The sequence below is a fragment of the Dryas octopetala genome, chromosome 3 (assembly GCF_963921425.1).
Source record: "Dryas octopetala chromosome 3, drDryOcto1.1, whole genome shotgun sequence".
NCBI lineage: Eukaryota > Viridiplantae > Streptophyta > Magnoliopsida > Rosales > Rosaceae > Dryas > Dryas octopetala.
Genome location: NC_141368.1, coordinates 13,273,661 through 13,288,328, shown reverse-complemented (window position 1 = coordinate 13,288,328; position 14,668 = coordinate 13,273,661). Strand labels below are relative to the sequence as shown.

The 14,668-nt window shown below is 39.7% G+C and overlaps 1 pseudogene; it reads left to right on the top strand.

Annotated features, from left to right (window-relative positions):
• Window positions 1-9,388: 9,388 nt before the first annotated feature.
• Window positions 9,389-11,337, top strand: LOC147291085 (uncharacterized; annotated as a pseudogene).
• The last annotated feature ends 3,331 nt before the right edge of the window (window positions 11,338-14,668 follow it).

The window sequence follows — 14,668 nt, the reverse complement described above, 5'->3', positions numbered from 1 at the left end:
CTGCGGCTTTATTTGATTTGCTCTTGGGTTTTCTTCTTTATGGTGATGGTAATGAAATAGAAAATAGCTTGTGGGTATGCTATTTTAGGTAGTTGTGTTAAGTGATGTAGGTTGTGTGGAACTAAGAATTAACTTGTTTTGTAGTTGTATGGAACTAAGCAGTAAGAATTAACTTGTATGGTAGGAGTGTTTTGGTTGTATTCAACTCCTCTGTTTTGGAAAGCTCAGTGCAGGGAAGCAAAATGTGGTGATATGGTAGTGTTTTGTAATATAGATTTGGTGCATTTCTTTAATGGTTTCAATGAAATGGCAAGTGACATTTTATATTCAACTGGAAGGGTAGGAAATATATACAAAACTACCTCCAGCAAAAGCAAATGTATACATTTGATGTAATGGTTTTTGAATTTTTGTCTCCCAGAAAATATACACAAAAACCACTTCCAGTTAATGAATTTTGTCTCCCAGAAAATATACACAAAACTACTTCCAGCAAATATACACATTGTAATTGACCAAAAATGCCAATACCATATTTCATGTGTCATAAGTATCCATCAAACATCCTTAGTACAATTCCATCAAAACACACATTTTAAGGCCTCAAAACACATTACAGCAAATGGCCTTAAGCTAAAATTACATGAAATGCAACATTTAATTGACCCAAAATGCCAATACCATTTAATTACAACATTTAATTACATTGACTCAACATTTAATCAAATGCAACATTTAATTACATCAAAACTCATAACATAGAGTTCAAAATCCTTTCAAGAAGCACGAACACCAATCTTGAGTCAATGTTCATGGGGTTTGCAGAACCTGCCCCTTTTTCCATTCCTCCCTTTGCCTCTGCCTCCATTATCAGAATCAGATATAGATCTTCCTCTACCCCTTGCAATGCATTTTCCTGGCCCTCGCCCTCGCCCTCTCCCTCCATTATCAGATGCAGACACAAATCCTCCTATTCCCCTTGCATTGCTTCTTCCTCGCCCTCTCCCTCTCCCTCTTGTCATCTGCCAATTCAAGCATAATCAACAACATGAACATTTATTTCATTAAGCAATCAGTACACAACTAATATCTCTTGTTTACCCTTGAATTATTAGGTGACTGTTGGGCTTGGGAAGGGTGTGATTCAGTTGCTGGTTGGGCTTGGGCTTGGGATTGGGCATGTGATTGTTGATGTTGACCTTCGGTCTGCATAGTTGCACATAAGACCAGATGGTACAGTTTGAAAATCACATTAATATTAGGAAAAAAAAAGACTTCATGCAATTTAACAAACAACAAACCTGTTGGTTGCTTGAGCTCCCAATCTCTCTTTTACATGTCCTGGTGTTATGATTCTCTCCCCCACACTTACTGCATCTAATGGAAACCCACAACCTTCTCAACTTGAGTGGTGGTGCTGGAGCCATTGGATTTGCATTTGAATTTTCAGGAATAGGATGTGTGGCTGGGACTTCACCTGGTCCTTTTGTTCTTACCATTTTTGGCCTCCCAGGTTGTTTCTTGAATGGTGGAGGCTCAAGTTTGTCATTGGCAGTGATTGCCCAAAGATCCATACTTGGCATGGGTCTTATCATAGGATCATAGGCATCTAGGTAAGATTTTTTACTATAACACTCATTGACATAGTCAATAGGGTTTTCCTCTAGGTCCCAAATGCAAGCAATTGCATGGGAGCAAGGAATCCCACTAAGATCCCACCTTCTGCAGCTGCAAGTCCCTTGCCTAAGATCAACACACATCCTTGTCCCACCAGGTGCTTCAACCTCAAATTGCTTATCTCCTGCAAGTTGAACACTGTGCATTCGACTGTCAGCTTTTCTCTTCTCCATGATCTTCAAGATTCTTGGGCCAACATTAGTCTTCCAACTTCTACAAGCTGCTCGCCTGTTCGCCATCCTAAGCATGAGATAGTGTCTAATTCCCTCAAGCAAATCTAGTATTGGCTTGTCCCTTGTGTTAAGTATAGCACTGTTAAAACTTTCACACAGATTATTTAACAATAAATCACACCTTGTCACAGTCCCAAAGTGTGATCTACTCCACTGTGTTGCAGGTTTAGCATTCAGCCATCCCCAAGCTTTGTCATTTAATCCCCTCATCTTCTCCATCTCAACCTTCCACCATGGTACACAAGTTGCTCTAGCAGCAGCCCACAAGGCATTCTTTAACCCCAACCCTGGATAGGTCATTTTGAAGTTATTATGAAGATGTCTAACACACATTCGATGTTCAACATCAGGTAAGAGTTCCTCTATTGCAGGAACTAGACCCTTTTGCTTATCACTCATGAATACCCAGTCTGCCCCCTTGTCAATCTTCAAGTCATCTATCAAAATATCCAAAAACCACTTCCATGAATCCTTATTTTCAATTTCTACTACTGCATATGCCACTGGGAATAATCCATTGTTAGGATCTACACCAACTGCTGTCAGTATTTGACCAGGATATGGACCCTTTATATGAGTCCCATCAACGCCAATCACCCTCCTACATCCATTTAAAAACCCATCTTTGCAACCCTTCAAGCAGATGTAAATCCTTTGAAATACTTTTTGGCCATTAGGTGTCTCTCTTGAAGCAATCTTCACTGTCGAACCAACATTGGATCGTTGCAACTCAGCTGCATAATCATGTATTCTTGCATACTGCTCTTTGTAAAATCCCTTATTCAAGCCACGAGCCTTCTTCTTAGCTCTATACGCTTTGTTCCTTGAGACAGTGAGGCCAAAGTCCTTCTTGACTGTATTTTGGAAGCTTAATAAGCCCCAATCAGAGTCATCTCTCAACCTCTCTTGATATTTTTCAGCAATCCAGTTGTAATCTGCATGCTTCAGTTTTCCAGAAGTGGAACAATGGTGCTCCATCTGTAGGGTCTTGATCACCCATGTATCAGAGCCACCCTTCTGTGGGTGGCATCTAACTTCGAAGGGACAGCCCTTTGTGCCAACACAAACTGCATTCAGCCTTATCCTATCATTTTTTACAAACTTTAATTTTCGGCCATTTAAGATCCCCCATTCCTTAATGAACATCATTGCATCAGCTTTGCTTGGGAAGTGTTGTCCTATTTCCATTTGTGGATCTTTCAAGTCTGTCTCTTTATTGAAAACTTTGAACTTTGGAATTTTTTTCTTCACTTTCTTTTCATCTTCACCATCAGTTGATGACTCACTGAGACTCTCAAGCTCATCAGATCTCTCACATTCATCTGATATTTCACCAGCATCGTTAATTTCATTCAGAGGGTCAATTTGTGGGTCAATCTCCTCCTCAAATACATCATCATCACTATCTTCCTCTGAGAACTCATAGTCACTATCTACAAACTCTGAGTCTTCATCACCATCATCAGCATCCACATCAACTTGCTGCTCATTGTCTTCATCACCATCATCAGCATCCACATCATCTTGCTGCTCATTGTCTTCATCACCATCTTCAGCATCCACATCATCTTGCTGCTCATTCACTGAACCAGTACCTTGTTCATTATGTTCCTCATGATCTGGCCCATCCCTTGATCCACTCACTGCACAATTATCTTGTTCATTCACAGAAGCCTGTGTTAGAAGGTTGAGTGTATCAACATCATCTATACCTAACTCATACTCTGCACCATGCAAGCTTGGCCACACAGTAGCAGACTGACTAGCATCAACATCATTCCTTGATGTACTTGGCCCTTCGTAATAGACAACAGCAACCCTAGATGCTGGTACCTTTGCAATCATTGTAAGCACTTGACTGTCAGACCCAATATACACAAATCCAGCTGGCCCATTAATATCTGGATCCTTGTAGTACACTTTCCATTTATTGGGCTCGATCTTTTTCCTATTCACCTCATAGCCCAAGTCTTCACCAACCTTCATAAGGTCCAATAAGGAAAAGAGGTCTGCTGAAAGGTAGTCTAGCCAGCAAACAAAACCCCCCTTATATCCATCACCAATAACCTTACCACCATAGTGGATTTCTAATGTCAGCCCATCAGGATCACCTGCAAACATAGTCAAAAAAACCAAGTGATGAAATTATGAGTTAGATTTGATGGTGAAACTATTAAAGTCCTTGTGGTTCCACATAAAGCAAATGTAAACCACATAAATCCTAGGTTGTGGACCAAAGATAGACCTTGGATTGAGGATATATAGGAGTTCCTAAATTCAGATACTTAAACATTTAATGAATAAATTCAACACTCAAATAAGAAAAATATAAAATTCTTACAGTCAAAATTCTTATATAAGCAGTACATCACCCATCAACCAAAATTGAAAACATAAAAATCAATATAATAATACAAAAGAACAGAAGTGTGTTGTTTGAATGGGAACACTGACTACACATGTTAAGGGTCGGATATTATAAAACTATGGAAAAAACAAACATTCAGGACCACACCACAGTTAAAAAATGTAGATGTGGCAAACAATTCCATCCCTTTCCCTCAAAAGACTCGCTGTAACCAAATGCCCAAAAGATTCCAGATGAAAAGGACACAAAAGTCACACTGACAAATACCCTAAACCCACCCAAAACATTCACAGCAACCAAATACAATAAACCCACAACCAAATACCATAAACCCACAGTAACCAAATACCATAAACCCACCCAAAAGATTCGCAATAACTAAATGCCCAAAAACAAAATGCAATTGCAGTAACCAAATGAAACCTAAGACAATTCCATACTTACTGTAGATGGGATTGTCTCCCTCCGTTCGAAAATCAAGAATCATGCTTGATAAATGCCGAAAATGGGATTAACCCTCTGATTGGATGCCTCGGATGCCCAAATTCCAGCAAAAGGCGCGAAATTGCTTATCTCCTCCAAAACCCTCTGATTAACCACGATGAATAACAATTTGCTTAACTCAGATTTAGGCATTCCTGTTGGGAGGAAAAGACCATTATGGGCCTCACATGTTGGTCACGTGTGGGCATTTGACGGCAGTTAGCCAATATTAGACGGAATGGACTAATTAGGCGCAATTTGAAAAGAAAGTGGATTAAAATGATACAAAAAAAAGATCGTGGACTAAGTTGGGAAAAAAGTGAAAATAACTGGACCAACGGTGCAATTTACTCTATATGTATATATATATATATACGTAATGAAAGAGGGCAAATTTGCATGAATATAATTCCAATTCCTATATATTTGAGCTAAAATGCCTCATAGTTATAGTAATAGTCAATCATTTTTCTTGCCCCACCATGAAAAATTCATGAGTCCCCACACTACAAGAAAAACATATTTGGGCGACCACACTTTGGGCGACGAACATATATTCGTCGCCCAAAGCAATTTAGGGCGACGAACAAGAAAATTTGTCGCTCAATGTCATAAAAGTTTGGGCGACGAACATGTTCGTCGCCCAAAGGAGGTTTGGGCGACGAATCACACGTTCCTCGCCCAAAGTAACTTTGGGCGACGAACACATTTTGTCGCCTAAACATTAACAACAAACAATTAATTGAGAAATACATTGGGCGAGGAATATACATGTTCGTCGCCCAAAGTGCCTTTGGGCGAGGAAAACGAAATTTGTCGCCCAAACTTACTTTGGGTGACAAAATATTTCGTCGCCCAAACTCATTTTGGGCGACAAATTTTCGATTTCCTCGCCCAAAGACTCTTTGGGTGACGAAATTATGTTCGTCGCCCAAACTATGTTTGGGCAAGGAACCTGTTCGTCGCCCAAAGGGTCATCCTGTTTTGTAATAATGGTTTGGGCGAGGAACCTAACATTTCGTCGCCCAAAGTAACTTTGGGCGACGAATTATGAGGTTCCTCGCCCAAGATAACTTTGGGCGACGAAATTTGTAGTTCCTCGCCCAAAGTAAGAATACTTTTTTTGTTTACAATTTTATATATATAATAGCATACTATACGATTGGATTTCCAAAGATCATAACCATTCATTTTTTAATTCCCCACTTAAGAATCATCCATGCAAAAAATTAGCTCAATCGGAGATGTAGAAGTTAGGTAACGGTGGTTGTACTTATGAACGATTGTAAATTTTCTAATACGAATCGAAGTATGAGATGAATTTCGATTTAGCCGATTTTTTGCAGGGATGATCTTCCAGTATAAACGAATAGAATGAACGGTTCCGATCGTTGAAATCACATTGTAGTCTTCACAAATTGTTGAATCACCAAAATTTCTACCCAAAAGTTAATATAATTATACTCTTCAAGTGTATTTGTATGTAGAAGATCACTTTTGTATTGTGTTTTTAACGATCCGAACCGATCATTCCTTAGTGCCTCACTCAAAGATCATCCATGCAAAAAATTAACTCAATTGGAGATGTAGAAGTTAGGTTTAGCATTTAGGATGTATGAACGATCTTGATTCTTATAATAATAATCGAACGGGTAGATGAACTCCGATTGAGCCGATTTTTTCCAGGGTTGATCTTTGAGTATGAACATATATGAAGAATGGCTCTGATTGTGATAATCACGTTGTGGTCTTCACAATTATTGAAGCTACAAGGTTTTAACGAAAGAGTTGATCTAATTTTATTCTTCAAATGCAAAAACTACTGATTTATATGTAGAACCTTATATGTCGATTGTGTTTTTAACGATCTAAACCATTCATTTATTAGTTTGTCACTCAAAGATCATTCCTCTAAAATATTAGGTCAATTGGAGATCTAGAAGTTTGGTATTGGAGCTCGAACGTATGAACGATCATGGTTCATAAAAAAATTCAACTTTGGGCGACGAAATGTAGCTTTAGGCGACGAACAGTGCGTCGCCCAAAGTCTGAAATTATGGCGGGATAAAACGGTGCCCTAAAGTCAACAACTTTGGGCGACGAACATGAATTCGTCGTCCAAAGTGACTTTAGGCGACGAATTTTGGGCGACGAATTAACACGTTCGTCGCCCAAAGTGACTTTGGGCGACGAATTCATGTTCGTCGCTTTAATATACTTGGGGCGACGAATTCATGTTCAGTTTATACCCATTTCTGGGTTCACTTCAGTCACTCTAGCTCACTCACTCCCTCACCCTCGCAGCGCCGCAGTCCCGCCTCCTCCTTCCCTCAGCTCTCACTCCCTCTTCCTCCTCCTCCTCCTCCTCCTCCCTCCTCCTCCTCCCTCCGCCTCCTCCTCCTCCTCCCTCCTTCCCCGAAACCCAAAACCCCCCCCCATCGGCAACCCACCCCCCCCCGAAAACCCACCCCCCCAACCGAAACCCACCCCCCCTCGAAGCCGAAACTAGCTCAACACAGGTTTTTTTTTTTTTTTTTTTGAATTTATGGTATTTTATGGTATTTTCTGTTTTTTATGGTATTTTCTGTTTTTTATTTTTAATTTATGGTATTTTCTGTTTTTTTTTTTTGTATTTTCTATTTTTTATGGTATTTTCTGTTTTTTATGTTTTATAATATTGTGGATTTTGTACTTGTTGTGGATTTTGCATAAATTGATTGTGAAATTTCTGATTTTAGTGGTAATTAGTTAATGTTGTGGGTTTTTTTAATTTAGTGGTTTGGTTGTGAAATCTGAATTTAGATTGATGTTGGGCTCATATTTGACAATGATTTATTTTTTTGGTGAAGGAAGGATAGTGTTGCATTTGTTGTGAAGGATAATTGCATTTTTGGTGAGATATGTGTTTAATCTATCTTTTAGTTAAGTTTTTGTATGATTTAGTATTTAATGTTTCATATATAATTGTATTAAATTTTTGAGTGAATTAGTTTGTATGTTAAAATTAATTATAAAATTGATTAATTAATTTGTATGTTTTTATATGCTAAAATTTAATAGTTTGTTTGTATGCTTATATGTATATTGTTAGATTAATTATAATTTAGTTTGTATGTTACATTTAGTTTAGTTGTAATTGCAAAATTTCCGATGACGTAGTCCAGCACTCCTCGAGTACTGGGTGAGGTCATGTGGCACGAAGCGCTTGTGCGAAGTTATCAATCGATAACTTTGTACATTTAACTAGTCGTGCGAAGTTATCAGTGGATAACTTTGTACACTAAATTTAAATTCACCTTAGACCCGTTCGAGAGTCTATTGGACGCGCGCATGGGCGTTTGGCGTGACTGCGCTCCAATATGATTCTTGAATTGTCCAAATTACCCATGGACAGTTTGGGAGTGCACAATTATGTGTTGTGGTTAGCGGTTCATGTGATGTGGTTTTGATCTGAGAAAATTTCGACAACATCTCCTTATGTGTTCTTCGAGTGCATACTAGATATTTGTTTTAAATATCTACGTCGTGCACTTGGAGAACCATAGGGAGATGCTGCCGAAATTTTCCCAGATCGAAACTACGTCGTGTGAGCCAACAACCACGACACATATGTGCATTCTCGAATGGGATAGGGCCCTTACCGGAGGCATAAGGAGACGAAGAATGGTGTCGCATCGTTTTCTAATTGTCGTGTAATATGGAAACATGCATCATGGACCGACAGTGGATACGTAATACGAATCGTGTTAGTGATGAATATTTGTATGGGATCGAGTCATTTATCCAAGTTGCACAGGAACATGTCAATGCTCAGAATAATATAAGGTGTCCGTGCCGGAATTGTAACAACTCTTTATGAAAGACAGTGCGTGAAGTCAGAATTCATTTGGTGAAATATGGGATGTCACACAACTATACGACATGGTATTATCATGGTGAACCGAGAGTTTATGCTTCGACGTCCTCGGAGACCCGAACAATTCTGCAGCCTACTGAATCTATTGCTGATGATAATGACCAAGTGATGGGCATAATAAACGATGCTTATCCATATGCATCGCTAGATCACGAAGTCAGTCAGGATGATACAGAGAGCGATAATATGGATCAAGATGATGGGTTGCCCGAAGTCCAAAGAGAAGAGTTTGATAAGTACGAGAGATTGTTGAAACAAGCTCAGCGGGAATTGTACTCTGGTTGTGAAGAGTTCTCAGTGCTAACTGCTGTTGTGGAGTTAATGCATTGGAAAGTACTTAATCAACATTCGAATCGAAGTTATGATCAGTTGATGGGGATTTTGAAACGAATGCTTCCAAAGAACAATCATATACCTGAAACCCATTATCTTGCGAATAAGGTGTTGAAAGATCTCGGTTTGGGATATGAAAAGATTCATGCATGCAAGAATGATTGTGTATTGTTTTACAAAGAACACCAAGGGAAGGATAAATGCCATGTGTGCAATGAACCGAGATATAAGAACAAGTCTGTAGAGAGAAAGAAACAGATTCCGCAAAAGGTGTTGCGTTATTTCCCACTTAAGCCAAGGTTGCAACGATTGTACATGTCGACACATACTGCAAGTGACATGAGGTGGCACAAAGATAAGCGGGTTGAGGATGATGTGATGAGACATCCTGCAGACGGAAGCGCATGGAAAGAATTTGACAAGATATATCCGGATTTTGTAGCAGATGCACGAAATGTCAGATTAGGACTTGCTACTGATGGATTTAATCCATTCGGAAATATGAGCACATCTCACAGCACTTGGCCAGTGGTCGTGGTTCCTTATAATTTGCCTCCCTGGAAATGCATGAAAAAAGAATTCACAATTATGACGCTATTAATTCCAGGACCGCAATCCCCTGGCTAGGAGATCGATGTATATTTGCGGCCGTTGATTGATGAGCTGAAAAAATTGTGGCAAAATGGTGTGCCGACATATGATAAGTCCACCGAAACAATGTTTTCCTTGCATGCGGCAGTCATGTGGACAATAAATGATTTCCCAGCTTATGGGAATTTATCAGGCTGGAGCACCAAGGGTTATATGGCATGTCCTACTTGTAATAAAGATATAACTTCCGCTTGGCACGGTGGTAAAGTATGTTATATGGGCCACCGAAGATGGTTGCCAGGGGATCATAAATGGCGTCACAATAAGGAGGCCTTTGACGGAAAAAAGGAGATGGGCGTGAAACCTAAAGAATTATCTGGTGATGACATCTTCAGGCAGTTGAATAACTTAGAATTTGGCCGGATTGGTAAACATCCCTCTAACAAAGAACGAATATGCCAAGGTCACCTGCACATCTAAATTGGACAAACAAGTCGATATTCTTCGAGTTGGAGTATTGGTCCAAGTTGAAAATCAGGCACAATCTCGATGTAATGCATATTGAGAAGAACGTGTGCGAAAGTTTGGTGGGGACAATCTTGGGCATTGAGGAAAATCAAAGGACACAATTAAGGCTCGACAAGATTTGCAAGAAATGGGCATCAGGAAACATTTGTGGTTAACGAAGAAGGGTGATAAAATGATAAAGAAACATCCATTTTATACCATGAAGCCTGTGGATAAGAAAGAATTCTTAAAGTTTCTTGCATCGGTCAAATTTCCAGATGGATACGCGGCCAATATCTCTCGAAATGTGAAAATCGACTCTGGAAAAATTTTGGGCTTGAAAAGTCATGATTGTCATGTTTTATTGCAACGTCTGCTTCCGGTGGGTATTCGAAAGTTTTTGCCCGAAGATGTGGTTGAACCGATTGTTGGGTTGTCGAGGTTCTTTCAGCATATCTGCGCTAAGACGTTGCGCGTGTCGGACATGTCAAAATTGAAAGATGAGATTGTGTACATCCTATGCAAATTTGAACAAATATTTCCACCGGCCTTTTTTGATATAATGATTCATTTAATGATACATTTACCGCAAGAGGCAATTCTTGCTGGGCCGGTCAGTTATCGGTGGATGTACCCAATAGAAAGGTAACAATTTCTAAACTATTTCATTACTATTCTCCAAGTTTAGCTCTATGTTACTCATAAAAGTTTTCTCACTATGTAATTACATTTGCAGAATGTTGGGTAATTACAAAAGGTACGTCCGAAACCAGGCACGCCCCGAAGGCTCCATAGCGACTATCCAAGATGGGACATGGAACGTGTACAGAAAAAGCATCGGGAATTGTTTCCTAAATGGTTTAAGGAACATGTAAGTGATTACTGACAATAATGATCAGTTCGTTCATGTATTTGTAAATTTTTTGTAATATATTAATTCCATTGTCTTTTAACAGATGGAAAAGCTGACTGATGATAATTCGCCGTTATACAAGGAGTTAATGAGTTTGGCGAGTGGTATTCAATGGGTTGAAACGTTTTCTGGATGTAATGTGAATGGAGTCAAGTTTTTAACTGTAGAACGAGATGCCATCTTGAGCACTCAAAATAGCGGGGTTTGTGTAGAGAACTTGGAGACTGGCACGGTTGATTTCTACGGCAAGCTGACGAGTGTACATCAAGTCTTGTACTCGCATCGCTTTCAAGTTGTGTTATTTAAGTGTCATTGATTTAATACATACCCGAATAGGAACAACAGTATTAAACTCGATTACGACTTAATATCTGTGAATACAAACACTCGATGGTATGAGAATGATCCATTTATTCTTGCCACAATGGCAAAACCAGTATGTTATCTGGATGACCCTAAGGCGGGTGTGGGTTGGAAAGTAGCTCAGATGATTCAGAATCGAAATATATGGGATATTCCGGAAAAAGAAAATCAGGATGACATGGCCTATCAAGAGGATTCATCTTCGACCATACCTAATCCATACAACAATGATGTTATCATACAACAAGTCGAGATACATGACGTTCCTCCAATTGAGATCGATGCCTTATCAATTGATCTTGGGCCACTTCCCCGAATTGATGTTAATGATTTCATCGATGATGATGATGATGATGATGATGATGATGATGAAGATGATGAAGATGAAGATGAAGATGAAGATGAATATGAAGATGATGATGTTGATGGTATCGATGATGATGATGATGAAATGAGTATTTCTAGTGGTGATTCAGATTAGTAATTGATAATGGTGATTCATATTAGTAAGTGATAATGATGATTCAGATTAGTAAGTTATTACTTTAGTTTTCTTTTTTACTAACATAAATATTTATTGAATTGTGCAGATGAGTTTGATCTCGAACAGGGGTGGATCTCGGAGATCCACTTCAGCATCTATGTCCGCCCCTGCAGCCCAGCCCGCCCCTGCAGTACAGCCCGACCTCATAGCCCAGGGCGACTCGACCCCGGCGATATCCCCAGATCTCTCATCTAGTACTGGGTCTGCGATTCAGTCGGCACGGAGGGCCCGACGGGGTCACCGTTATGGTGCATATGATAATGTTGCATCATCCACTCGTACTGCCTCATCATCAGAGAGTAAGAAAAATGTTTTCACATCACTTGTGTTTATGTTTAATTTTATTTAGATGTTATAAGATTACTGTGAAATTTATTTTAGTATTTGCTTTTCTAGGTACCAAAACCACGAGGGGGATAAGTAGAGGGTTGAAGGCGTCGCGAATCACTCGCACGACGAACGAGAGGATTCGAATCGTTCTTGAGCAAGGTCACCTACGACCGAGCAAGGAGGTCCATAGTACTTTCGCTTCCTTTGTCAGATCGATTATCCGTGGTAAATGCCCCATGCTTTTCCCCAGTTGGGAAAAGGTTGATGACGCCATCAAGAGGAGCATTATGGGCTCCATTTCTGTGAGTATATTTCGATTAATATAAAATGAATAATTTGATCATTTCTAACAATTTGATAATTGCATTTTTTTCAGGTAAACTATGACATTCGGATGGAGGATCCGGATGTAGCTAGGTATATGGAGAAGTTATTGAGAAAAGTGTAATCACAATGGAAGCACGAGCTGCACAGAGAATATAACATGTTTGGATCGGCAGATGAGGCATTGGCCAGCCCTCTTCCGGAGATGGCAGCTCGGCTTGATCAGTGGCAGTGGTTGTGCACTCATTTTCAGAGTCCGGAATTTTTGGTATGTTATATCATTTTAGGACTTCAAAATTATTTTTTCTTATGTTATTCCTTTATTGTGTATACACTAATATGTGCATTTCCAATTTGCTTAATATTTAACAGAGGAAGTCGAATGCCAATCTTCAGAACCGGAAAGCGCCCGCAAGGATTGATCATCATGGTGGTTCCATGCCCTTCTCATACCGGGTGGTGTCGTATCGTCAGGTGCGCTATTATTTAATTTAATATATATATATTCCTTAGTATTGTTTGAGTTTTTGTCAACATTACATTCTTTTTCAGGCTGGTTCGCAATTTCCGGAGGTCGACAACTACGGGGATGTTTATGCCCGACCCGACAACGACAAGGGCAAGGCGAAGCACGTTAGTTTTTTATATTTTAGTTTTATTTCACAAATTTAAATTTTTGTATTTGATTTCTTAATTCCTAACTTGTGTATAATATTTTGAAGGTTAAGATGCTCGCCAAGAAGGCGAGTTATTTGGAGGAGGTGGCTAGCCAGTACCCTCCGGACACTCCGTTGGAGTCGATCTCAGTCCCCGATCCCGATGCCGGTCTTCGTATTATGACGGAGACACTGGGTGTTAGGCGTGGTAGGGAGATACGCGGAATGGGAGCGGGTAGGGTTCGTGATCTCAGCGCCGGGTCTTCATCTCAGCCATCTGCAGAATTAGTCAACCTGACCACTGAAGTGCAGCTGTTGAAGGGTCAACTAGAAGAATCGAGAACGGCATATGCGGAGCAGACGAGTAAGGTGCAGCAGATGCAGCAGATGTTTGGCCAATTGGCGAGGATTGTACCTGGGTTTGTGCTGCCGCCCAACATTGACCAGTGCATGCCAGACTCCTCTACCGGTGTCGATGATGCTACTGACCTAGGGGGCCATTAGTTATTTGTATGTATGCATTAATTAAATTGTTTATACTTTGTATGGATATTTTGGATATATAAATTTATTAATTTTGTTTTATATAGTTTTTGAATAAAGATTTTTTTTTTAAATTATTAAATTCATATATATAATTTAAATAAAAACAATTTTTTTAAATCAAATATATTTAGGCGACGAAACTTGTCCGTCGCCTAAAGCACGTTTCAGCGAGGGAATCAGTTATTCCTCTCCCAAATCTTGTTTAGGCGACGGATAGTTTCGTGGCCCAAACATGCTTTGGGCGAGGAATAAGGGTGTTCGTCGCCCAAACCCTCTTTGGGCGACAAAATTTGTCCGTCGCCCAAACAGGCTTTGGGCGACGAATTTTATGTGTTAGGAGACGAAAAAAATTCGTTGCCCCAGGTGTCTTTGGGCGACGAAATTTATCAGTTCGTCGCCCAAACTCTTGGGCGTCACATTTTGGGCATCCAAACGCTCGACGAACCCATTTCGTCGCCCAAACGTTTGGGCGACGAAACTGTACTTTGGGCGACGAATTTTGTTCCTCTCCCAAACCCTTTTTTCTTGTAGTGCCACTGGGTCTAGCAAACCCAACCAAATCATCTAGGGGTGGGCACGATTCAAATCAATGACAATATGGCTTTTCAAATCAAAATTCAATTCAAAACAATATAAATTATACAATTCAAAACAAAAGAAAAAATTGCAACAACAACAAATTTGTAATTGGAAGTTTTGAACACAAAAATTCGAAAGAAATGAAACTTGTTGTTGATATTCAAGAAGGAGAGACAGAGAACTGAGAAAGTGGCTCATGAGGTGGCAACACAATGAAGGTGGTGGGGGGGCTGCTTCGTAGGAGGTTGAGGTATAAAGTGAGAGAGAGAGAGAGAGAAAAAAAAAACAAAAAACAAAACTAGCGA